This window comes from Oncorhynchus mykiss, chromosome 25 (assembly GCF_013265735.2).
Source record: "Oncorhynchus mykiss isolate Arlee chromosome 25, USDA_OmykA_1.1, whole genome shotgun sequence".
NCBI lineage: Eukaryota > Metazoa > Chordata > Actinopteri > Salmoniformes > Salmonidae > Oncorhynchus > Oncorhynchus mykiss.
This window is the reverse complement of record NC_048589.1, coordinates 3,528,356-3,554,953: the sequence shown is the minus strand read 5'-3', so window position 1 is coordinate 3,554,953 and position 26,598 is coordinate 3,528,356. Positions and strand designations below refer to the sequence as shown.

At 45.6% G+C, this 26,598-nt stretch overlaps 1 long non-coding RNA gene across 4 annotated transcripts in view; it reads right to left on the bottom strand.

Annotated features, from left to right (window-relative positions):
- The window catches only part of LOC110505239, a 189,422-nt gene that overhangs the window by 19,361 nt on the left and 143,463 nt on the right, over positions 1-26,598 (bottom strand). The window contains exons 3-8 of one of the 4 annotated variants that reach the window (XR_005039567.1): positions 12,534-12,635; positions 9,431-9,527; positions 7,487-7,601; positions 7,070-7,297; positions 6,641-6,780; positions 6,141-6,530 (exon numbers count right to left, since the gene is read on the bottom strand). This is a non-coding gene — a long non-coding RNA (uncharacterized LOC110505239). Of the gene's footprint in view, positions 1-6,140; positions 6,531-6,640; positions 6,781-7,069; positions 7,298-7,486; positions 7,602-9,430; positions 9,528-12,533; positions 12,636-26,598 lie in introns of those variants that run through there. The other 3 variants (XR_005039564.1, XR_005039565.1, XR_005039566.1) reach the window with 3 other exon arrangements.

Sequence of the window (26,598 nt, the reverse complement as noted above, 5' to 3'; positions counted from 1 at the left end):
ATAGCTGTAGCTGGCTGTCCTTTCAACAAGCTATTCTACCTAGCTGCTGTCATTTTGGCTAAACAATGTCAGCGCAGGCTTTAGCCTACATATAGAACTGAATTAGCTGACCTTCTTGAGATGGCGAGGCAGTCACAAAGGGAGAGGTCCTCAACTTCAAAACTTTGTTCTCTCCATTGCAAAGCTATCTTTTCTTACATGCTACTGCACTTGTTTGTTGTGATTGAATGGCATTGACACATCCAAGAAACGCCCACATCAAATCCCAACCACACGATAACTCGTTTGCCTTCAGTCATGGCCGTTAGCATTTCTTAATGAGCATTGATGAAAAACTATGCCAAATCAAGTGCAGTGTTGATTTGGCAACTAGTGTTAATCGCACCGTACTAGGTTGAGATGGGGTGTCTGTTGTTTACTTGTAAACACAATGGATGCTTTTAACTGTGCTGCATTGGGCTGAGCTGTTTTGTAGTCCATTCTAATGTCTGCTGGAAAACACAGAATAAATATGGGTATTCCATTACAGTGAAGTCCGATGGGTGATGAGCTGAGCAATATTCTGCAGCAGGCTACACAAGAACAGGGTCCGTATCCACAAAGTATCTTGTAAGTGCTGAGAATAGAGACATTTTACTCCTACTCTTACTCTTAGGGGTAAAAATAAAAGCTACTGAATGTATGAAGGCTCTTTAGTCATAAGAGTCACACCTAGTTAACAGATATTTAGAAGACAACAAGAAATGCTGGCAGCCATGACAGAAGCCAAATGTGAGTTGGCTTGATGTGGGTGTTTCTTGGGTGTGTCCTTGCCACCACCAAGACACAACATCTGTCAGACCTTGCCCGCAGCTGTTTCCCCCCACTCAATCACAACAAACAAACCTCCTGCATGTTGAGTTCAATAACTACAGGCAGATGTATTGTGAAATGCCGAAGAAAGGTTTGAATAGGTCTTTAGCCAAGAGAGCCAAGAGATAGCCAAGAGATATGAGGAGAATGCAATTGCTGAATTTATGTAGATATTATAAACTAAGTCTTTTGATAACTTTCAAATGGAATAACTTTCGTGTAGAATTGTCATGTACTGTCATGTTGTGTCTTGTTTCTGTCCTTTCCCTTCACCCTGTCTCCCTCTGCTGGTCGTTGTTAGGTTACCTTTTCTCCCCCTCTTTTCCCCAGCTGTGCCTTGTCTCCTCCTAACTACCTCGTCACCCCTTTTCCCACCTGTTCCCTTTTTCCCTCTGATTAGGTCTCTATATCTCTCTCTGTTCCTGCTCCTGTCCTTGTCGGATTCTTGTTTGTGTTGTTCATGCCGGAACCAGACTATCGTCATGTTTGCTGCAACCTTGTCCTGTCCTGTCGGAACCTGCCGGTCCATCTGAGCCTACGTTTTGTTTTGTTATTAAAGAAGCTCTGTTTACGTTAATTCGCTTTTGGGTCCTCATTCACGCACCGTAACAGAAGAATCCGACCAAGAATGGACCCAGCGACTTCGGATCCTCTCCACTCAGCCGTCGAGATCCAGGGAGCGATGCTAGGCAGACACAAGCAGGAATTGTCTGCTGCTCGGCATGCCGTTGAGACCCTGGCCACCCAAGTCTCCAACCTCACATAACAGGTTCACCATCTCCGCCTCGATCCACCGGCCACTTCCAGGGCTTTCGAATCTCCGGAGCCCAGAATCAATAACCCGCCGTGTTACTCTGGGGAGCCCACTGAATGCCGCTCGTTCCTCACCCAGTGTGATATTGTGTTTTCTCTCCAGCCCAACACTTACTCCAGGAGCACTGCTCGTGTCGCCTACGTCATATCTCTCCTTACTGGACGGGCTCGTGAGTGGGGCACGACAATCTGGGAGGCAAGGGCTGAGTGTACTAACCAGTATCAGGACTTTAAGGAGGAGATGATACGGGTTTTTGATCGATCTGTTTTTGGGGAGGAGGCTTCCAGGGCCCTGTCTTCCCTATGTCAGGGTAATCGATCCATAACAGACTACTCTATTGAGTTTCGCACTCTTGCTGCCTCCAGTGGCTGGAACGAGCCGGCTTTGCTCGCTCGTTTTCTGGAGGGTCTCCGCGCAGAGGTAAAGGATGAGATTCTCTCCCGGGAGGTTCCTTCCAGCGTGGATTCCTTGATTGAACTCGCTATTCGCATTGAGCGACGGGTTGATCTTCGTCACCGAGCTCGTGGAAAGGAGCTCGCGTTCTCCGTTGCCCCCCTCTCCGCATCACTACCATCTTCCTCTGCCGGCTCGGGTGCTGAGCCTATGCAGCTGGGAGGTATCCGCATCACGACTAAGGAGAGGGAACGGAGAATCACCAACCGCCTCTGTCTCTATTGCGGTTCTGCTGGTCATTTTGTCACTTCATGTCCAGTAAAAGCCAGAGCTCATCAGTAAGCGGAGGGCTACTGGTGAGCGCTACTACTCCTGTCTCTCCTTCAAGATCCTGCACTACCTTGTCGGTCCATCTACGCTGGACCGGTTCGTCAGCTTCCTGCAGTGCCTTAATAGACTCTGGGGCGGAGGGCTGTTTTATGGACGAGACCTGGGCTCGGGAACATGACATTCCTCTCAGACAGTTAAGGGAGTCCACGGCCTTGTTCGCCCTGGATGGTAGTCCTCTCCCCAGGATTCAGCGTGAGACGCTACCTTTAACCCTCACTGTTTCTGGTAATCATAGCGAAACCATTTCTTTTTTAATTTTTCGTTCACCTTTTACACCTGTTGTTTTGGGCCATCCCTGGCTAGTTTGTCATAATCCTTCCATTAATTGGTCTAGTAATTCTATCCTCTCCTGGAACGTCTCTTGTCATGTGAAATGTTTAATGTCTGCTATCCCTCCTGTTTCCTCTGTCTCTTCTTCACAGGAGGAGCCTGGTGATTTGACAGGGGTGCCGGAGGAATATCACGATCTGCGCACGGTGTTCAGTCGGTCCAGGGCCACCTCTCTTCCTCCACACCGGTCGTATGATTGTAGTATTGATCTCCTTCCGGGGACCACTCCCCCCCGGGGTAGACTATACTCTCTGTCGGCTCCCGAACGTAAGGCTCTCAAAGATTATTTGTCTGTAGCTCTTGCCGCCGGTACCATAGTCCCCTCCTCCTCTCCCGCCGGAGCGGGGTTTTTTTTTTGTTAAGAAGAAGGACGGGTCCCTGCGCCCCTGCATAGATTATCGAGGGCTGAATGACATAACAGTGAAGAATCGTTATCCGCTTCCTCTTATGTCTTCAGCCTTCGAGATCCTGCAGGGAGCCAGGTTTTTCACTAAGTTGGACCTTCGTAACGCTTACCATCTCGTGCGCATCAGGGAGGGGGACGAGTGGAAGACGGCGTTTAACACTCCGTTAGGGCACTTTGAATACCGGGTTCTTCCTTTCGGCCTCGCTAACGCTCCAGCTGTCTTTCAGGCATTAGTCAATGATGTCCTGAGAGACATGCTGAACATCTTTGTTTTCGTTTACCTTGACGATATCCTGATTTTTTCACCGTCACTCCAGATTCATGTTCAGCACGTTCGACGTGTCCTCCAGCGCCTTTTAGAGAATTGTCTTTTTGTGAAGGCTGAGAAGTGCTCTTTTCATGCTTCCTCCGTCACATTTCTCGGTTCTGTTATTTCCGCTGAAGGCATTAAGATGGATCCCGCTAAGGTCCAAGCTGTCATTGATTGGCCCGTCCCTAAGTCACGCGTCGAGTTGCAGCGCTTTCTCGGCTTCGCGAACTTCTATCGTCGTTTCATCCGTAATTTCGGTCAGGTGGCAGCCCCTCTCACAGCCCTTACTTCTGTCAAGACGTGCTTTAAGTGGTCCGTTTCCGCCCAGGGAGCTTTTGATCTCCTCAAGAATCGTTTTACATCCGCACCTATCCTTGTTACACCTGACGTCTCTAGACAGTTCATTGTCGAGGTTGACGCGTCAGAGGTGGGCGTGGGAGCCATTCTTTCTCAGCGCTCCTTCTCTGACGACAAGGTCCACCCTTGCGCGTATTTTTCTCATCGCCTGTCGCCGTCGGAACGTAACTATGATGTGGGAAACCGCGAACTGCTCGCCATCCGCTTAGCCCTAGGCGAATGGCGACAGTGGTTGGAGGGGGCGACCGTTCCTTTTGTCGTTTGGACTGACCATAGGAACCTTGAGTACATCCGTTCTGCCAAACGACTTAATGCGCGTCAGGCGCGCTGGGCGCTGTTTTTCGCTCGTTTCGAGTTCGTGATTTCTTATCGTCCGGGCTCTAAGAACACCAAGCCTGATGCTTTATCTCGTCTCTTCAGTTCTTCAGTAGCCTCCACTGACCCCGAGGGGATTCTCCCTGAGGGGCGTGTTGTCGGGTTGACTGTCTGGGGAATTGAGAGGCAGGTAAAGCAAGCACTCACTCAAACTCCGTCGCTGCGCGCTTGTCCCAGGAACCTTCTTTTCGTTCCCGTTCCTACTCGTCTGGCCGTTCTTCAGTGGGCTCACTCTGCCAAGTTAGCCGGCCACCCTGGCGTTCGGGGTACGCTTGCTTCCATTCGCCAGCGCTTTTGGTGGCCCACCCGGGAGCATGACACGCGTTGCTTCGTGGCTGCTTGTTCGGTCTGCGCGCAGACTAAGTCCGGAAACTCTCCTCCTGCCGGCCGTCTCAGGCCGCTTCCCATTCCCTCTCGACCGTGGTCTCACATCGCCTTAGATTTTGTCACCGGACTGCCTTCGTCAGCGGGGAAGACTGTTATTCTTACGGTTGTCGACAGGTTCTCTAAGGCGGCTCATTTTATTCCCCTTGCTAAGCTTCCTTCTGCTAAAGAGACGGCACAAATCATCATCGAGAATGTTTTCAGGATTCATGGCCTTCCGTCAGACGTCGTTTCGGACAGAGGTCCGCAATTCACGTCTCAATTTTGGAGGGAGTTTTGCCGTTTGATTGGGGCTTCCGTCAGTCTCTCTTCCGGCTTTCACCCCCAGTCTAACGGTCAAGCAGAACGGGCCAATCAGACTATTGGTCGCATCTTACGCAGTCTTTCTTTTCGCAACCCTGCGTCTTGGTCAGAACAGCTCCCCTGGGCAGAATACGCCCACAACTCGCTTCCTTCGTCTGCGACCGGGCTATCTCCTTTTCAGAGTAGCCTCGGGTACCAGCCTCCGCTGTTCTCATCTCAGTTCGCCAAGTCCAGCGTCCCCTCCGCTCAGGCTTTTGTCCAACGTTGCGAGCGCACCTGGAAGAGGGTCAGGTCTGCACTTTGCCGTTATAGGGCGCAGACTGTGAGGGCTGCTAATAAGCGTAGAACTAAGAGTCCTAGATATTGTCGCGGTCAGAGAGTTTGGCTCTCCACTCAGAACCTTCCCCTTAAGACCACTTCTCGCAAGTTGACCCCGCGGTTCATTGGTCCGTTCCGTATTTCTCAGGTCATTAATCCTGTCGCAGTTCGACTTCTTCTTCCGCGATACCTTCGCGTCCACCCGGTCTTCCATGTCTCCTGTATCAAGCCCGTTCTTCGCGCCCCCGCTCGTCTCCCCCCCCCCCCCCCCCCATCCTTGTCGAGGGCGCACCCATCTACAGGGTCCGTAGGATTTTAGACATGCGTCCTCGGGGCCGTGGTCATCAGTACCTAGTAGATTGGGAGGGGTACGGTCCTGAGGAGAGGAGTTGGGTTCCCTCTCGGGACGTGCTGGACCGTGCGCTGATCGATGACTTCCTCCGTTGCCGCCAGGTTTCCTCCTCGAGTGCGCCAGGAGGCGCTCGGTGAGTGGGGGGGTACTGTCATGTACTGTCATGTTGTGTCTTGTTTCTGTCCTTTCCCTTCACCCTGTCTCCCTCTGCTGGTCGTTGTTAGGTTACCTTTTCTCCCCCTCTTTTCCCCAGCTGTGCCTTGTCTCCTCCTAACTACCTCGTCACCCCTTTTCCCACCTGTTCCCTTTTTCCCTCTAATTAGGTCTCTATATCTCTCTCTGTTCCTGCTCCTGTCCTTGTCGGATTCTTGTTTGTGTTGTTCATGCCGGAACCAGACTATCGTCATGTTTGCTGCAACCTTGTCCTGTCCTGTCGGAACCTGCCGGTCCATCTGAGCCTACGTTTTGTTTTGTTATTAAAGAAGCTCTGTTTACGTTAATTTGCTTTTGGGTCCTCATTCACGCACCGTAACAAGAATAAACAACCCTTAACATATTACCATAGAAGCTAATATAACAATGTGCACATTTCATCTTTCATTGTCATTCCCTGCTGATACAGATACTGTGCCTATCTGCATTTTGTCTGGTGGTAATGGGGCTACCTTGGCAAACATGTCAGAGTGGTCATACCTTCCTGTGTGGTGTCTCGTATACAACTAGAGTTATCTGATCCTGGTGCAGAAATAGGTTTCTCCTCATATTGACTGATACCATTCATTTCAATAATAACAAGACAATACAAGTAAAAATGATCTCGCAAATGTTTTATGTTGAGTGCCTTTTGATGCTCTCCATTCAGAGACATCGGTATCAAGCCTGTCTGTCAGTCAGGACTTCAGCACATCATCTTGCAAGTGTCCATGTGCTGGCTCCATACATATTTCTGTGAACATATACAGTTACTGTTCTATTACCAATGGCAGTTAGGATAGGTAATATCTGACACACACACAGGTACAACGTTGACGTTTGAACAAGTCAGACAAAACCTACCTAATTATTTTCTCCCCATCGACGACTGCTGTTGAGCAGGCAAGAGGTGAGGTCTTGCCAGAGACCCATTACATTTTACATTTACATGCCATCGATGAGCATAGCAGCATAGATCAGATCCTGGCCCCTCATCGAAGATACTGGTTGGTCACACACAAATACACACACACACACAGAGCACTGATTACAATGGTGGTTATGATTAACCTGGTGGAACCAACCTGATCTCTGCGTTCACCTTTCTATTTCACTTCAGGAAGGGAAGTAGAACGGTGAACTCAGCAATCAGGCTGGTTCCACCAGGCTAGGTTATGCCCTGGACATTATATACATCTAAGAAGTACAAAAAAAGCAACAAATCATGTCAGTTTAAATACATTACGCTATCAATTGGGTTATCAAATGTATCAAAGTAATGAAGTGGGTTACCTTCTCTATTGGTGAAAGCTGTTGCCACTGACAGGTGAATGTTGCAGGCCAGAAACTTGCCAACATGTGGCTGACTGTCCCATTCATAGTAATGCTCACAGCGAGGGCATGATGCATATGATTGCCCCCTTTGCTGGTCTTCTCGATGCTGCATATTCGGCTTCAGACTGGACATCTTTCAAACAACAGCAGCAGGAAATCATATGAAGGGGTGTTGACTGGGAGGGCCTGTGACAGGGTGATATAATAGACAAGTGGGTATATTGCATTTTGTTTTAAAGAAAGGACAACGTTTTTTGCTAATGCACTGCACAACCAAAATTACTCTACTTGTTGTATCTGCTTGGCTGGGGAATTAGCCTACTATTTTATCAAGCTGGGTATTTTTCATACAACTTTTTAAATAACACATATTACCTGTCACTGTTGATGAAGCTGTCTGTGTCATCAGGGCAGTAACTATGGTCCCTATCATAGGCCTCATGATGGCGTGTCCTTTTTACAGAGGGAGACTGAGGTCTTGCCTGACAAGCTGTGAAAATAGCAAGTGAACAGTGAATTAAATTGTTTTTGGAGGTTGCTAAACCATTGCAAGCACATTGCTGGAGATCTTATAGGTTCAACGATTGTCACCATCCCTTAATCATAAACATAGCTCGAGAAATAACGTAATCTCGTTTGGACGCTAATTCCATTAGAAACAAAAAACTTAAATGAACAGTAAAAGTTAAATATTTAACAGTAAAAATTCATACAGCCTAATTCATAGAGTAGGTGCTCTCACATTAATGTGATTTGTAATGCATACAAGGTAAACTATTGGATTCTTCACACAACATACTAAAACATTGTCCCATTCCACTACATTTTCAAGCAAATATTATGCTTTACAGATTAAGACTAACTGGAACCAGATTGGATTAGATTCAGGCCGGTGAGGCCGTTACACTATGCAACCAACTGTGACATGTTTTGCTATGGCCCTGGGTTGGGTTGAGTTTGTTGCTGCTAATTAATAAACTGTTGTAGTCATACATGAGCTAGCTAGTACCACCATAGCTGCATCCAATATTTATCTGTGACCTAGACATAGGTTGCAGATCAGAGGCTAGTGACTGTTTCGTCTAAATTACACTAAATAAGACTGGCATGAAAATACGATGGCATTCCTAAAGTTGGCAAATAATTAGAAGGAAAAAACTTTGCCATATTATTTCGTCAAATTTACTTTAGAGAGATGGCAATGTTGCCATTAACGTAAACTTACCCCATTCCGTACAAATGTGCCTACCGCGACATTCAAACGAGGCTACAAAGAAAACTAATGGGACTGTAGCGACTGTGTTGACTTCAAAATCTGGGGTGTGAACTACGTTTCTATTCAAGCATTGATCGACATGGTAATGGCTCTATAGTATTGGAGAAAAGTTGAAAAAAACGGACCCTCCGTTACATCATGACGTGTCATGCCGTAACGTACAGCACGCATAAAGCAACTATTTCTGTCTTACAATCTCTCTCCACTCCAATCATTTTTTTGCGTCATCACTGTAAGCGATCATGACTCTCAAAGCCGCTGTTTACTTCGGAAGATCACTTTAGCACCGCCCTAAAAACACGATTCAAATTCGACACAAACCTTCAAATAGGTATGTAATGACACATTATATAAACTCTGTATAGTGTTTGATTTACATTTTAGAGGCGATAATGTGATAAATTGGACAGATCACGTGAAAAAAAGCCATTTTCCCACACATCTCTCCTTCTCACTATCACTTTCGCTTCCCCACCCGCCATTTTTAAAAAGACCCGACATAACTCATTGCCACCTTGAATTATGCAGAAACAGGCAGCATGGAGGTCATGTCATTAATTTTGTCGGAAACGGGAGAAATTGTCCTTTACAATGGTATTGACATTACAGTTGATCTGGAAGTATTACGTTTTTGTGGAGCTAAAATAAGATCAATTGTATGGACCAAGGCGATGTACGAAAGTGAGTGAGTTTACGTTACCGTTACCGGCAAAGTTCGTAAAAAATAGTTAGCATTGCTGATGTTTGCTAGCTAAAATAAAGTGTTCCCCTCAATCTTAGTTAGCTGGCTAACGTTCCACTGCATCTAAAGTCAATCTGGCAACATCACAATCATGACAAAAGGATTTCCTACTAATTAGTTGCCTTCTTTTGAAATGGTATCGTGTTTCCAAGCCAAAACTGAGTTATATTGAGGTAGTTGGGTAGCTAGCTAGTTGGTTGCAAACCATAGCTATGCTAGTGATGATGGTAATAATGATTATCAAAATATACATACCATATACATAACCAACAGTCTATGGTCCAGTTACCGGTATACTCACCCACCTTGGCGACCAAAGAACTGCAACCACTTATTCCGCATGATGATCGGCTCCTTCGGCAGGGCATGCAAACCATAGTTGTTGGCAGTGCATCCTGCTGGAAGCATGCATTACATGGTCAATCCGAATAGGGATTTTCAGTCTCAAATGGCCGTGATCTCTTGATTGCATTGTTTGGGGGGCGATGAAACACAAGGCCCCATTCAATGAGGTGGATTTGCACGTCGAGCTTGGCAAAAGGGGGCATGATTTGTTGACATAATTGTAAAATCAAACCCAAACCCAACCTTAATTTACTCTTTGTTACGCATGGATGTTTTGAACTCAATTTTAGACGAGACTCAAAAAAAATATAGTTGGTATTCGTTGGTTTTTATGGGTAGTCGCTCTTTAAGATTAACCAGCAGGTGTCTTGATGATAGAAAAATGCAGCAAGTCAGTGAATCCTGTGCCACATGCAAATACTGTTTTGATCCATCCATAAATAATCTAGGCCTACATGCAACAGTATCTCTTGTACTTTTGAAAATGGTTTCACATGAGACCTATCATAAACTAGTTTTCTTTTGATTACAGTGAAAGTATTCATATCCCTTAACATTTTTTTATGATAAAACTTGATTTTTAAATTGATTAAATTAAGATTTTTTTTGTCATTAGCCTACACACAATACCCCATAATGCCATAATGAAAAATGTAGCATACGGGCCATAGTTCTGTATTTTGAAATGTACATACATTAAATTGATTGCTGACATGCAAACCATTTTGGGACTGTATCAACAATGGACTAATGAAACAAATACCAAAAGATCGTTGTCTTGTCTTAAGGGTAGAAAATGACCCGACACTATGTTTAACAGCAGAGAAAACCTCCTAAATGATATTCAACTTGAAACTTGAAATTCAATGCATTTTCCTAGACTGACCCCAACATTAGAAAAAGTGGAACATCGCCTTTGTTCATATTTCCATGAAAGCTGTACAACATCAGGGTACAAAGGTTGTCTTATGGTCATTTTTGACCTGGCTGTTATAAAATCATTTACACCACAAAAACCACAGACACACACACACACACACAATGAGAAATTGAGATTGTGTGCTACTGATTGAACTCACATAAAAGTAAAACTTTATTGTGCATGTGCAGCATCTCCCCTCCACGACCCCACCCATGACTCAAGTTCACAGACAAAATAAAAACAATTTCAGACAAAATAAGGATTTCTTGAAAGCATTGTTTACTAATTGGGAATGCAGTCAGAGGCTATAAAAGTGCTTCAGATGACAGTGCCTCCAGTTCTCTCTTTGCTGAAGCCACGAGTGCACGTTTCAGTGGCCAACAGGTCATAGATAAAAACAAATCAGATGTCTAGGAGAAGCAAGAATGTGGTCCTCCTGATCACACTGCACAAAATGGCTGTGATCAGTGATCGCGAGGACAGGAAACCAGCCATCATCCTGGACTACAACCACAACAAACGAGGCTTGGACAACCTGGACAAGGCGATTAGAACTTACAGCTGCAGGAGGATGACTGGTCGTCTTCCATAACATTATTGATGTGTCCTCATACAATGCCTTCATGATATGGAACAAGATCAACCCTACCTGTATGCCTGATAAGCATTACAAGAGGGTGTTCCTGGAGCAGCTGGGAAAGGCACTTGAAACCACACACATTCAAAGAAGGGAGCGCCTCCCCTGCACAGCAGCCTCTGCAGCGCTTGTGAAAGCTGTTCAGGGGGCTGAATCTTGTCCAGATCCACCTGAGGTTGCAGCTGTGGTAGGCAAGAGGAGGAGATGCCAATTCTACCTCCCAAAGGAGGACTGTAAAACATGTGAGAAATACATCTGCATACTGTCCTATATGTGCTAATTAAAGTTGATTGATTTATGTTCTTCACGTTTTTGTTTTATATCAATGATCTTATTCTTATTTATTGTTTATACATCTATTTGGGTGGGGACAATGGTTAAAAAAAATGGGAGAACACTGGTATTTTGTAGTTGAATTCCTCATTGTACAGTATATAAGAATATATCACTATGTTGCCAAAAAAGTTCAAGACTTATTGTTTCCCTTCAATAAAATGCATTCTAAACTACTTTCTGCACATGTTTAATACTTTCTTAGGCTCTACAAGTGCTATCTCTTGCTAAAAAATGCATGTTTACACCTATGCAGTACCTTTAGCATTAATAATAATAATAAACCTCTACTTTAGTAAAGAAAACAATTATGACAGGTGTGTTGTAAGAAAAAGGAGTGGTGTCCACTGATTAAATGCAGTCTTTCTGCATTGTGAAGAGGGTAAACCCAACTTTGTTATGAATGACAGGTTGTTTATTCATGCAAAATAGAATTAGGATTTCAAATTCAATTAAGCTGCTTTATTTTAGAGGTTTAGTGAAGGTGGGTCAGTTTTTACCCTTAAGACAAGGGGAGTATACAGAATGATAAGACTACACAAGGGTTAACATATTTTATGGGCTAAATCATGGTCACACAGTGTTTCTTGGTAGTCTTGCACAAATCTCTTTGTAACAAAAGTTACACCTCACACACATAGTTATGGGCTTTAAAAAAATAAAGGGAAAGGGGGATACCTAGTCAGTTGTTCAACTGAATGTATTCAACTGAAATGTGTCTTCCACATTTATCCCAACCTCTCTGAATCAGAAAAACACTTGTACCATATAAGATATAGAGTTAAAAATCGATTCAATTTTCAGTTTGCATCCTAATATTTAGATATAGACACAGGATTTTAGTCCTTAAAAAATATATGATGAAATTATGAAAAGTATTAATAACAGTTCCACCCATGAGGCCACTAGAGGGCGATTTGGTTATTTGACTTTTCTGGGATAAATTGTTAATATGGGCCAAGAATTGTCAGGTCAATGATGATTAGCAGTTGGTCATGGTCTTGATTTGAGAGATTATGTAAATTATCCCAGCAACAAGAGGGTTTAGATGATATTATACAGTCTCCTTCTCACCTATATCGTGTGGTTTTCTGCTATAGCATCCCCTATACACTCCCAAAGCTAAACATAAGGGTTTAATTGATATTATTTGGTTTCCTTTCTTACCTATATTGTGTGGTTTTCTGCCATAGGGTCCACTATACACTCCCAAGGCCAAGCATTCACGGTCTGTCAGTTCACACCTTGAGCTCTGAACAAAGAGCAAGCCTAGAGAGAAGAAGACATATAATAACAAGAACTGTAGGATAATTAGAAAAACTAACAACCATTACAACTTAAAAGTTCAGTCCAAGTACAAACACGGTGGAGTATAGAACAACCACTCCAACTCAAACATTTGATTGAGGATCAGGTTGAAATGAAATACATATATATGTTTGCGTTGAGTCATCTTTACCATTTTGGGTTTCAGTGATTATAATTCATAGCAGTAAGGTTTCATCTGCTTCTCAAACAAATATACTACAACCCCCTTAAACCAGGGTGTAGGAGGAAGGACAGATTACTTTGGTTTATAAATTATTGAAATAGCACACAGCAGGGGTATTTACGCAATGCCACAGTTCCCTAATGACATTATGATCTCAGAAATGCATTTTTTCTCTATCCAAATCTTCTTAATCCCTGTTTCACAGAAGCTGTGTTGTAATACGATGACTGTAATGAAGAGTCATTTTTGTTTGCTAGTTTCTTTGTTTCTTTGTTTGCATGTGTGTGTGTATCTTCATCCCTCTTTTAGGATTAAGTAGGACAGGAAAGGTGGTACAACAGGTATAATTTATTATTAAATGCCCACACCAGCAGAAATCCACTTTTTCGACTTCAGCCACGAGCATTAGTGAGGTTTGGCACTGATGTTGGGCGATTAGGACTGGCTTGCAGTCTGCTTTCCAATTAATCCCAAAGGTGTTCGATGGGGTTGAGGTCAGGGCTATGGTGCAAGCCAATCAAGTAATTCCACAACAATCTCAACAAACCATTTTGGAGGTTGGAGTAATAACATGTTCAACTAAGACATTGGCTCAAATCTAGGTTGTGCCTTTTGATTTCGAGAAAATTAACAACTAAGGAATTATTTTTTACTTCTCTCATTGACTTCTCAAACCCCAGCCTTGTCTGGTTGGCCTGTTTCTCGAGTGTTCTCTCGCGATGTTGCACCTCTGCGTTTAGAAACTCTGGTAATGGTATTGAATTCTGGGTAATCCACAGCAGATCTATAGGGAATTGTTGTGGGTGAGTTGAAACTTGAATGGTCCTTGGATAGAAATGCTCATTTAATGGACACAAAATCATTTTTTTGTGTCATACATTTGCAATATATGTTATTAGTAACTACTGTTGTTTATTTGGCGTCAAATAATCCAGTCTTTATATGTTAATTACCAAATCTAAGAATCTCGTTTCCATGTGGGTTTTATGCTGGCTAAGGTTGCCCCTTTGTAACAAAAAAATGTATCTTCTTTAGGTGTGCTGTTAATATCCTTTCGACGACTGAACAAAGGAGGCATATATACTGTGCCATACAATATTACAGTACATGAGATATGAGCAAATTAAGCTCTATTATAGAGTTAGGAAGCAAGCCTGATGAACCAAACCACTGATCTTTCTTATCATAACAACATATTTCATCACTGCTGCAGACAAATTGAATATGATCTTTCCAGGATTACTTTTCATCAGTTAGAACTCAGAAAAATGTAGTCGATGTGATTTGTTCACCGGACGTGCTACCAGTCCCAGGCCTGCTGTTTTCAACTCTCTAGAGACAGCAGGAGCGGTAGAGATACTCTTAATGATCGACTATAAAAATCTAACTGACATTTACTCCTGAGGTGCTGACTTGCTGCACCCTCGACAACTACTGTGATTATTATTATTTGACCATGCTGGTCATTTATGAACATTTGAACATCTTGGCCATGTTCTGTTATAATCTCCACCCGGCACAGCCAGACGAGGACTGGCCACCCCTCATAGCCTTGTTCCTCTCTAGGTTTCTTCCTAGGTTTTGGCCTTTCTAAGGAGTTTTTCCTAGCCACCATGCTTCTACACCTGCATTGCTTGCTGTTTGGGGTTTTAGGCTGGGTTTCTGTAGAGCACTTTGAGATATCAGCTGATGTAAGAAGGGCTATATAAATACATTTGATTTGATTCCATTTCATTCCCACCAATTGAGATTCTGCCCCTTTTTTTATTATACACTACCGTTCAAAAGTTCTGGGTCATTTTTGAAAGATAAGCACATTTTCTGTCCATTAAAATAACATCAAATTGATCAGAAATACAGTGTAGACATGGTTAATGTTGTAAATTACTATTATAGCTGGAAACAGCTATGGAATATCTACATAGGCGTATGGAGGCCCATCATCAGCAACCATCACTCCTGTGTTCCAATGGCACGTTGTGTTAGCTAATCGAAGTTCATCATTTTAAACGGCTAATTGATCATTAGAAAACCCTTTTGGAATTACGTTAGCACAGCTGAAAACTGTTGTTCTGCAATAAAACTGGCCTTAGACTAGTTGAGTATCTGGAGCATCAGCATTTGTGGGTTCGATTACTGGCTCAAATTGGCCAGAAGCAAATAACTTTCTTCTGAAACTCGTCAGTCTATTCTTGTTCTGAGAAATGAAGGCCATTCCATGTGAGAAATTTCCAAGAAACTGAAGATCTCGTACAACGCTGTGTACTACTTCACAGAACAGCGCAAACTGTCTCTAACCAGAATCAAGAGAGGAATGGGGGGCCCCGGTGCACAACTGAGCAAGAGGACAAGTACATTAGAGTGTCTAGTTTGAGAAACAGACGCCTCACAAGTCTTCAACTGGCAGCTTCATTAAATAGTACCCGCAAAACACCAGTTTCAATGTCAACAGTGACGAGGCGAGTCCGGGATGCTGGCCTTCTCCGGACACTGACCTTCTTGGAACACAGGAGGGATGGTTGCTGATAATGGGCCTCTGTATGCCTATGTAGATATTCCATAAAAAATCTGCCGTTTCCAGCTACAATAGTCATTTACAACATTAACAATGTCTACACTGTATTTCCGATCAATTTGATGTTATTTTAATGGACAAAATGTGCTTTTCTTTAAAAAACAAGGACATTTCTAAGTGACCCCAAACTTTGAAAGGTAGTGTACATTTTTTGCCCTTACCAGTGAATAGAATAAAGTTAGATTTTTCAATATTTAAAGATAATTTGATTATCTGGACCCATTCAGAAAATTTGCCCATTCCTCATTTGGCTTCATTAATTAGTGAATCAAAATACTATCAAATTGGTATGGTAGAAGACACAGCAGCAAGGTCATTGATATAGATTAGGAATAACAAAAGTCCTATTATCCATTAGGATATCCTGGCCCTGGTAGATGCACAGCCGTCTGCATAAACACATTGTTCTTTATCAGAAACATAACTATATAGCCAATTACATATTACATCGTGATTACATTATCATGAAAACCATAATATTTCATGATCAACCATGTCAAACGCTTTGGATAAATCTCAAAAGATTCCAGGAGCATATTGATTGTTGTTCAGGGCTGTAGATTTTATCCACAAGTTGTAAAAGAGACATATCTGTGGAGAATTTTTTAAGAATTCAGTGTTGATTTTAATGTTTCAACATTGTCTTATAGACAAATTTTTCTGGGATTTTAGAAAACATGGTAGTACATATATTGTGCAATAGTTTCTAAAAGTGTCACGCCCTGACCATAGTTTACTTTGTATTTTCTATGTTTTGATTGGTCAGGGTGTGATCTGAGTGGGTATTCTATGTTTCATGTCTTGTTTGTCTATTTCTATGTTCAGCCTGATATGGTTCTCAGTCAGAGGCAGGTGTTCGTCATTGTCTCTGATTGGGAACCATATTTAGGTAGCCTGGGTTTCACTGTGTGTTTGTGGGTGATTGTTCCTGTCCTTAGTGTTAGTTTGCACCAGTTTAGGCTGTTTCGGTTTTCATTACGTTTATTATTTTGCACTGTTTGTATTTGGATTCGTGTTGCTATAGTCAATAAACATGGATCGTAATCTACACGCCGCATTTTGGTCCGACTCTCCTTCACATACAGAAAACCGTGACAGAATCACCCACCACAAAAGGACCAAGCAGCGTGTCAACAGGCAGGAGCAGCGCGAGGAGATGCGCAATAAGGATTTCTGGACATGGGAGGAAATCCTTGACGGGAGAGGACCCTGGGCTAAACCAGGGGAGTGTAGCTGCCCAAAGGTGCAGCGGGAGAAGAAACAACAGGAGCAGCCCAAAGAGGAGTGCAGTATGGAGTATACGACTTGGGAGGAGATCGACAGGTGGGCGGCCGACCCAGGGAGAGTGCCGGAGCCCGCCTGGGATTCGATGGAGCAGTGCGCGGAAGGATATAGGAGAATGGAGTTTGCGAAGCAAGCAAGGCGGCGCGGACGGAGGCCCCATAGTCAGCCCCAAAAATGTCTTGGGGGGGGGGCTCAGGGAGAGTGTGGCAGAGTCAGGAGCCAGACCTGAGCCAACTCTCCCTGTTTATCGTGAGGAGCCAAGGAGGAGACCAGAACCAGAGCCGGTGTTGGAGGTGAGTGAAACAGAGACTGTGAAGGAGTTAATGGGGAAATTGGAGGAGAGAGAAATGAGGGAGTTGCTGTGTTGGTGCATTTTGCATAGAATTCGCCTGACGGAACGAGTCAGGGATTTGATTGCACCTGAGTTAGCGCTCCATACTCGTCCTGAGGTCCGTTTTAGTCGGCTGGTGAAGTTGGTTCCAGTCTCACGCATCAGGCCTCCTGTGCCCATCCCTAGCCTTGCACGTCCTGTGCCAGCACTATGCATCAGGCCTACAGTGCGCCTCGCCTGTTCAGCGCAGCCAGAGCCTCTCTCATCTCATGCGCTATCGGAGTCTTCCGCCTGTTCAGCGCAGCTAGAGCCTCTTTTCTCTCCTGCGCTATCGGAGTCTCCTGCCTGTTCAGCGCAGCCAGAGCTTTTCTCCTCTCCTGCGCTGCCGGAGTCTCCCGCCTGTTCAGCGCAGCCAGAGCCTCTCTTCTCTACTGCGCTATCGGAGTCTCCCGACTATTCAGCGCAGCCAGAGCCTTTCTACTCTCCTGCGCTGCCGGAGTCTCCCGCCTGTTCAGCGCAGCCAGAGCCTTTCTGCTCTCCTGCGCTGCCGGAATCTCCCGCCTGTTCAGCGCAGCCGGAGCCTCTCTCCTCTCCTGCGCTGTCGGAGTCTCCCGCCTGTTCAGCGCAGCCAGAACTGCCAGTCTGCATGAAGCAGCCCAAGTGCCAGTCTGCAAGGAGCTGTCAGTCTGCATGGAGCAGCCTGAGCTGTCCGTCTGCATGGAGCAGCCTGAGCTGTCAGTTTGCAAGGAGCAGCCAGAACTGTCAGTCTACATGAAGCAGCCAGAGCTGCCAGTCTGCAAGGAGCTGCCAGTCTGCAAGGAGCTGCCTGTCTGCAGGATGCCGCTAAAGCTGCCAGTCTGCAAGGAGCTGCCAGTCTGCAAGGAGCTGCCTGTCTGCAGGATGCCGCTAAAGCTGCCAGCCTGCAAGGAGCTGCCAGCCTGCAAGGAGCTGCCAGCCTGCAAGGAGCTGCCAGCCTGCAAGGAGCGGCCAGTCTGCAAGGAGCTGCCAGCCTGCAAGGAGCTGTCAGTCTGCATGGAGCAGCCTGAGCTGTCAGTCTGCATGGAGCAGCCTGAGCTGTCCGTCTGCATGAAGCAGCCCGAGCTGTCAGTTTGCAAGGAGCAGCCAGAGCTGTCAGTCTACATGAAGCAGCCAGAGCTGCCAGTCTGCAAGGAGCTGCCAGTCTGCAAGGAGCTGCCAGTCTGCAAGGAGCTGCCAGCCTGCAAGGAGCTGTCAGTCTGCATGGAGCTGCCAGTCTGCAAGGAGCCGCCAGAGCTGCCAGTTAGCATGGAGCAGCCAGGGCCGCCAGTCAGCATGGAGCAGCCAGTCAGCATGGAGCAGCCAGAGCTGCCAGTCGGCATGGAGCTGCCAGTCGGCATGGAGCTGCCAGTCGGCATGGAGCTGCCAGTCGGCATGGAGCTGCCAGTCAGTATGGAGCAGCCAGAGCCGCCAGTCAGCATGGAGCAGCCAGTCAGCATGGAGCAGCCAGAGCTGCCAGTCGGCATGGAGCTGCCAGTCAGCATGGAGCAGCCAGAGCTGCCAGTCAGCATTGAGCAGCCAGTCAGCATGGAGCAGCCAGATCTGCCGGTCGACCAGACTCTCCCAGATCTGCCAGTCGTCCAGACTCTTCCAGATCTGCCAGTCGACCAGACTCTTCCAGATCTGCCCGTCGTCCAGACTCTTCCAGATCTGCCAGTCGTCCAGACTCTTCCAGATCTGCCAGTCGTCCAGACTCTTCCAGATCTGCCAGTCGTCCAGACTCTTCCAGATCTGCCAGTCGTCCAGACTCTTCCAGATCTGCCAGTCGTCCAGACTCTTCCAGATCTGCCAGTCGTCCAGACTCTTCCAGATCTGCCAGTCGTCCAGACTCTTCCAGATCTGCCAGTCGTCCAGACTCTTCCAGATCTGCCAGTCGTCCAGACTCTTCCAGATCTGCCAGTCGTCCAGACTCTTCCAGATCCGCCAGTCGTCCAGACTCTTCCAGATCTGCCAGTCGTCCAGACTCTTCCAGATCTGCCAGTCGTCCAGACTCTTTCAGATCTGCCAGTCGACCAGACTCTTTCAGATCTGCCAGTCGACCAGACTCTTCCAGATCTGCCAGTCGACCAGACTCTTCCAGATCTGCCAGTCGACCAGACTCTTCCAGATCTGCCAGTCGTCCAGACTCTTCCAGATCTGTCAGTCGTCCAGACTCTCTCAGATCCGCCAGTCGTCCAGACTCTCCCAGATCCGCCAGTCGACCAGATTCTCCCAGATCCGCCAGTCGACCAGATTCTACCAGATCCGCCAGTCGACCAGATTCTCCCAGATCCGCCAGTCGACCAGATTCTCCCAGATCCGCCAGTCGACCAGATTCTCCCAGATCCGCCAGTCGACCAGACTCTTCCAGATCCGCCAGTCGACCAGACTCTTCCAGATCTGCCAGTCGACCAGACTCTTCCAGATCTGCCAGTCGTCCAGACTCTTCCAGATCTGCCAGTCGACCAGACTCTTCCAGATCTGCCCGTCGTCCAGACTCTCCCAGATCCGCCAGTCGACCAGATTCTCCCAGATCCGCCAGTCGACCAGATTCTCCCAGATCCGCCAGTCGACCAGATTCTCCCAGATCCGCCAGTCGACCAGATTCTCCCAGATCCGCCAGTCGACCAGATTCTCCCAGATCCGCCAGTCGACCAGATTCTTCCAGATCTGCTAGTCGACCAGGATCTGCTGAAACCGCCAGCCAGCCAGGTTCTGGTAGTTTCTACTACCTGCCTGGGCTTCCTCTCAGTGCTGAGCTTCTTCTCAGTGCTGAGCTTCCTCTCAGTGCTGAGCTACCCATCTGTCCCGAGTTACCTCTGTCCCGAGCTGTCCCTCTGTCCCATGTTATCACTGTGGTGGGTAACCTATTTAGGGACGTTTAGGAGGGGGATTAAAACTGTCATTGAGTGGGGTCCACTTCCAGCGCCAGAGCCGCCACCGCGGACAGATGCCCACCCAGACCCTCCCCTATAGGTTCAGGTTTTGCGGCCGGAGTCCGCACCTTGGGGGGGGGGGTACTGTCACGCCCTGACCATAGTTTACTTTGTATTTTCTATGTTTTGATTGGTCAGGGTGTGATCTGAGTGGGTATTCTATGTTTCATGTCTTGTTTGTCTATTTCTATGTTCAGCCTGATATGGTTCTCAGTCAGAGGCAGGTGTTCGTCATTGTCTCTGATTGGGAACCATATTTAGGTAGCCTGGGTTTCACTGTGTGTTTGTGGGTGATTGTTCCTGTCCTTAGTGTTAGTTTGCACCAGTTTAGGCTGTTTCGGTTTTCATTACGTTTATTATTTTGCACTGTTTGTATTTGGATTCGTGTTGCTATAGTCAATAAACATGGATCGTAATCTACACGCCGCATTTTGGTCCGACTCTCCTTCACATACAGAAAACCGTGACAAAAAGATCTTGGTTTTCCAGATTTATAGAGGGGGATAAGTTGGCAATTTTCAAACCATACCAGTTTGCATTGATTTGGTGAAGATATACAGTACCAGTCAAAAGTTTGGACACACCTACTCATTCGAGGGTTTTTCTTTATTTGTACTATTTTCTACATTGTAGAATAATAGTGAAAACATCAAAACTATGAAATAACACATATGGAATCATGTAGTAAATAAAAAAGTGTTAAAGACATCAAAATATAATATTTGAGATTCGTCAAAGTAGCCACCCTTTGCCTTGATGACAGCTTTGCACACTCTTGGCATTCTCTCAACCAGCTTCACCTGGAATGCTTTTCGAACAGTCTTGAAAGAGTTCCCACATACGCTGAGCACTTATTGGCTGCTTTTCCTTCACTCTGCGGTCCAACTCATCCTACACCATCTCAAATGGGCTGAGGTCGGGTGATTGTGGAGGCCAGGTCATCTGATGCAGCACTCCATCACTCTCCTTCTTGGTCAGATAGAGACCATGTTATTATGCGGCTTTATTAATTCAATGAAGTATTTTTATTTTACATTGTTTGCAAACTGATATGTGACACGTATTAATGCCAAAATATTTTACAAAGCAGGCATGCCCAAAAACAATGTTTATTTCTTGTGGGCTAAAAATGTGGTGCTTAAAACAGCTGGGGCTCTGCCACTGGTTGACTTTATATTATTTAAGGATTCTTGGAATTTGAAGCAGGTGAGTAAATTTGTTCAAGACCCAGTTGCACAGGGTGGGGTTCAGATCCAGGGCCCCAAGCTTAATGATGAACTTGGAGGCTACTATGGTGTTGAATGCTGAGCTATAGTCAATGACCAGCTTTCTTACATAGGTATTCCTCTTGTCCAGATGGTATAGGGTAGGGTGCAATGCGATGGTGATTACATCGTCTGTGGATCTATTGGGGCAGTTAGCAAATTGAAGTTGGTCTAGGGTGTCAGGTAAGGTAGAGATGATATGATCCTTAAATGTCTTACTCATGTTGGCCAAGGAGAAGGAGAGGCCACAGTCCTTGGTAGTGGGCCGCTTCGGTGGCACTGTGTTATCCTCAAAGCGAGCAAAGAAGGTGTTGAGTCCGGAAGCATGAGTTCGCAAACACAACCCACAAACACACACAAGCAACATCACACACTTGATCACACATGCACGATAAATAGAGAAAAAGCGGAGAACTTGCTCACTGTATGGATGCTGGCTGCACTTTACTAAACTAGAGTGAGATAACCAATTGGCAAGTTAGTGCTGTGGATACAAGCAGTATGCAGGGCAGTAAGCCAAAACACTGGTAAAAGCTGCCTGAGACATTGATGTGAGCATTGCTTACACACGGGTAAGAGTGTGACATCGAGTCACTTTTCAGATTAATTTGATATATTTTGTATCCTGAAATGGATGATAGTTGATATTCTGTTGTACACATGAGAACATTTGAAAACTATTTTTATTATAGTAAATTAGGAATTATTACAAAATTGTTAAATCCACAACATTTAGATTTTCTTTGTGTTCATATATTATACACCAGATCTATGGAGAATCGTTGTTGGAGTCCTGTTAATATCCCTTTGACAACAGAACATTCATCTATACTGTGCATCATGAGCAAAATCATTGTAGCCAATCATTTCATTTTTTATGTTATTCTATTAGGATCCCCATTAGCTATTCCTGAAGCAGCAGCTACTCTTCCAAGGGTCCACACCTAACATAAAACATTACAAAATACAGAACATCAATAGAACATCACTCCCCTGTGAGAACCATGAGCACGGGCTGCCTTGGCTTTGCTGTACTGCAGCCGAAGTCTGCCAGCAGCCTACCTACAAAAGGTTGCACAGTGTATATTACCATGTAGAAAAATGCATCTATATCCCACACCTTTCAATAGTTATCCATATTACCGGAGCTTCATCTTTTTAACTATTTATATGGCGGTTGCAATTTATGGAAGATGCCAAAACTTTACTCAATACATGTCAAAGTCAAAGAAGCTTTCACTAAATGCTCATGACAAATCCAGATTCAGAACCAGCCATAGCCTAGCCAGCAGGCTAATCTTTAGAATACGGTGTATAAAAAATAAATGCAACAACAACAGACAAGGTTAGCAAGCTAGCGTTGGCATGCTAACTACATTGACAGCTGCCAGTGCCCTATTTGTTGATTCTCCAGTCCAAGTGGAAATAATTTTTCGGGCGTGGAACTTTAAGCCATTATAAATCTTCGTAAAACTTGTTGTCATGCCTACTCCCGCTCCCTCTCTCCATCGCTCAACTTCACCGGTCTACTAACCACAGGCTCTGGCAACCATTATTACGCACACGTTCTCCCCATCATTACACACACCTGGACATCATCACCTTTATTACCTTACCTTTATTTAGCCCTCAGTAGCCTGTCATCAGGTAATATTGGTTTGTTTTCATGTTCAGTACGCATCTCCTGTTTCGTTCATTTGCATTGCATCATTGTTATTAAACTCTCCTTCTGCATATACGAGACAGAATATTACCTCGCAATATGGAAGCAGTAGAGGAAAAATAACATCTTCCAAACACTCAAGAAATCGGGTCATCTACTTCACCAACACCACGACCAGCTGGCACAACTGGATACAGCCATGGAGGAGGTCCTCTGCGTTCTACACAGCCTCGACACCACCAGAGAGTGTCTCCATATTCCTATCAGAGGGCCTACCATACCATATGTCGTCACAATGAGCCAGTCCCCCAGCCTACCCAGCTGTCCGCCTTGGTCAGTGATGCCCGACTGTCCGTTCCATAGAAGTATGACGGTACTCCATCGAAATGCTGTTGCTTCCTACACCAGTGCTCCCTCTATTTCGCACATCAGACGGGAGCCCCCACCACTGAAAGGTTACCACGGTAATTTCCCTGCTGACCGGGCGGGCGTTCAAGGGGACTAATGCCGTCTGGGAAAGAGGAGGAGCTGGGTTCCTATGAGAGGGCAGAGAGGGAGGTGAGTAACTTCTCCAACTCCAGCAGGGTGCCCAGACTGCTGGGGAGTACGCCCTCACCTTTTAGATTGTGGCAACCTCCAGGGGATGGAATGAGTCGGCGCTCCGTGCAAAGAGGTCAAGACGGAGTTGGCATATCGGGATGCCAACCTATCCTTGGACGCACTCATCGCAATGGCCATCCGTCTGGATAACCTTCTTCGGGAGTGCCGGTGACCACCTTGCCACTCGCCTCCCTCTTTGGTTGCTGATAATAGGCCTCTGTACGCCTATGTATATACTCCTGTACGCCTATGTATATACTCCATAAAAATCTGCCATTTCCAGCTACAATAGTCATTTACAACATTAACAGTGTCTACACTGTATTTATGATCAATTTGATGTTATTTTAATGGAAAAAACAAGGACATTCTAAGTGGCCACAAAGTTTTGAACGGTAGTGTAGATGTGGACATTCGCCAGGCTCTGGAGAGGGAACCCCCTTCTGCTACCTGCCCTGAAGAACGCATCTACGTCCCCACGGGGGTAAAAGATTGACTGTCGACCTGGGCACACACATACAGTGAGATATCTTTTGTTTGAGGCATGGTTCACATCAGGCAATGCTTCTTGTGAATAGCAAACAAAAATTTGTTGAGTGTTTTCTATGGGGCAGGGCAGCTCTAACCAAAATCTCCAAACTCGTTTCATTGATTCGATTCCAGGTTAGTTGACTGCTGACTCAAATTAGCTTTTGGAGAAGCCATTAGCTTAGGGGTTCACATACCTTTTTCAACCTATACTGTGAATGTTTAAAATATGTAATAAATATAGACAAGAAAAATACAATAATTTGTGTGTTATTAGTTTAAGCACACTGTGTTTGTCTATTGTTGTGACTTAGATGAAGATTTATGCAGATCCAGGTAATTCTAAAGGGTTCACATCCTTTTTTTTTTTCACTGTACATTGCCACTGGACACCCAGGTATCAACCGCACTATCCAATCCCTCTCCGGTAAGTACTGGTGGCCCACCTTGGCCCAGGATGTGCTCAATCCAAATCTCCCCAGCATGCTCCAGCAGGGAAACTACTTCCCCTTCCCGTGCCTCAGCTGCCTTGGTCCCATCTGTCCATAGACTTTGTTAATGATCTCCCCCGTCTGATGGTTTCACCACTGTTATGGTTGTTGTGGACAGATTCTCCAGATCCTGCCATTTTATCCCTCGCTCTTATCCCCCTACCGCTTTCCAGGTTGCTGAGGCACTGTTCTAGCAGGTCTTCCGGCACTATGGCCTTCCAGAGGACACTGTCTCCGACCGTGGCCCCCAATTCATGTCGCGGGTATGGAGAGCCTTCACGGAGTAGCTGGGGGTCACGGCCAGCCTCACATCTGGGTACAGGCCTTAGTCCAATGGGCAGGTGGAAAGGACCAACCAGGAGTTTGGGAGGTTCCTAAGGAGTTACTGCCAGGACCGATAGGGGGAGTGGGCCCGGTTCCAGTCTGGGCGGATTACACCAATAACTAATTTCATCACTCCTCCATCGGGCTGACTCCCTTCCAGTGTGTCCTGGGATATCAGCCAGCCCTGGCTCCGTGGACTCCAAGCCAGACCAGGGCCCTGCAGTCGACAAGAGGTCCGCTGTCAGAAGGATCAGGTGGACCACCACCGCAGTGAGGCTTCCATTTTCCATCCTGGTGATCCCATCTGTCTCTCCACTAGGAATCTCCAGCTTGCCCTGCCAGAAGCTGAGCCCCCATTCTGTGGGGCCCTTCATGGTCTTGAGGGTCAATGAGGTAACTTACTGTTTACAACTCCCCACAAACGACCATATCTCACCCTCTTTTCATGTTTCCCTTCTCCGGCCGGTGGTTCCTGATCCCCTGGCTGATGCTGTCCTCCGCGACACCCCTCCGCCTCCCCTGGACATCGAATTGACCCCTGCCTATGCTGTCAGTTTCCTACTGGACCCCTGATGTTGTGAGGGTTGGCTCCAGTACCTGGTGGACTGGGAGGGGTGCAGCCAGAGGAGTGCTGTTGGGTTCTTGCGGCCGGCGACCGACATCCCAACATTGTCTGTGATTTCCATCTCCCCAGTCCGGAGTAGCTGGCCCGGTCCTCGCCCTTGGAGCCGTCCTTCCGGCCGGCGTCGTCCTGTGGATGTCACGCCTACTCACGCTCCCGCTCTTTGGCACTCGACATCGCTGGTCTACTAACCACTTGCAAACATTATTACACACATCAGCTCCCCATTATTATGCACACCTGGACCTCATCATTGCCTTGATTACTTTCCCTTTATTTAGCCCTCAGTAGCCTAACTCAACAGGCAGTATTGGTTTGTTTTCCAGTTCAGTATGCATCTCCTGTTTTATTAATTTGCCTTGCATCATTGTTATTCAAATCTCCCTCTGCACCTGCTTCCTGACTCCCTGCGTATACGATACATTTGTCATAAGCATAAGCATAACGTCTTAATATCATCTTATAATGATCCTGACTGAATTATTATTATTTCTTTTTTTACATCCGGCAAATTCAAATGTGGACGTCGAAGCCAGTTCCACTGCCTCCCCCCCATTCTTCCCCTCTAGATTTAGACCTTGAACACCAGGTGGGTGTTGAACACCTCATAGGGTAAGATTTGAATAGTCCTGTCCTACATGATGTCGATTTTAAGAAACTAATAATAACACATTACAAAGGCTCTTACATGGTTATAACAAATAATAATGCATTACACCTTTCTGCATGAAGTTACCAAAAAGGTATTGGGTGTCCACATTAATTACTACATTGGCTATTGAAACTAGTTAGCTTTACTCACTCTACCCTGATATAAAATACAGTATATAGCCTACTTTATTACTCCCTTTGTGTAGATTTATTGTCATGGTTTCCACTCTCCCTCTCTTTCTCATTAGTTTCAATAGTTTCAAGTGTTAATGTCATCTGCACGAATACAGTGAAATGCCTTTCTTACAAGCTCCAAACCCAACAATGCAATAATCATTATCAAAGTAGCACTACAAATAACATATGGGCAATCAAAAACACACGAGAATTAAAAACAAGAAACAAGAACACGAGAAATTAAGAAGCGCTCTCTTTGTCTCCTTTTATACATGAAA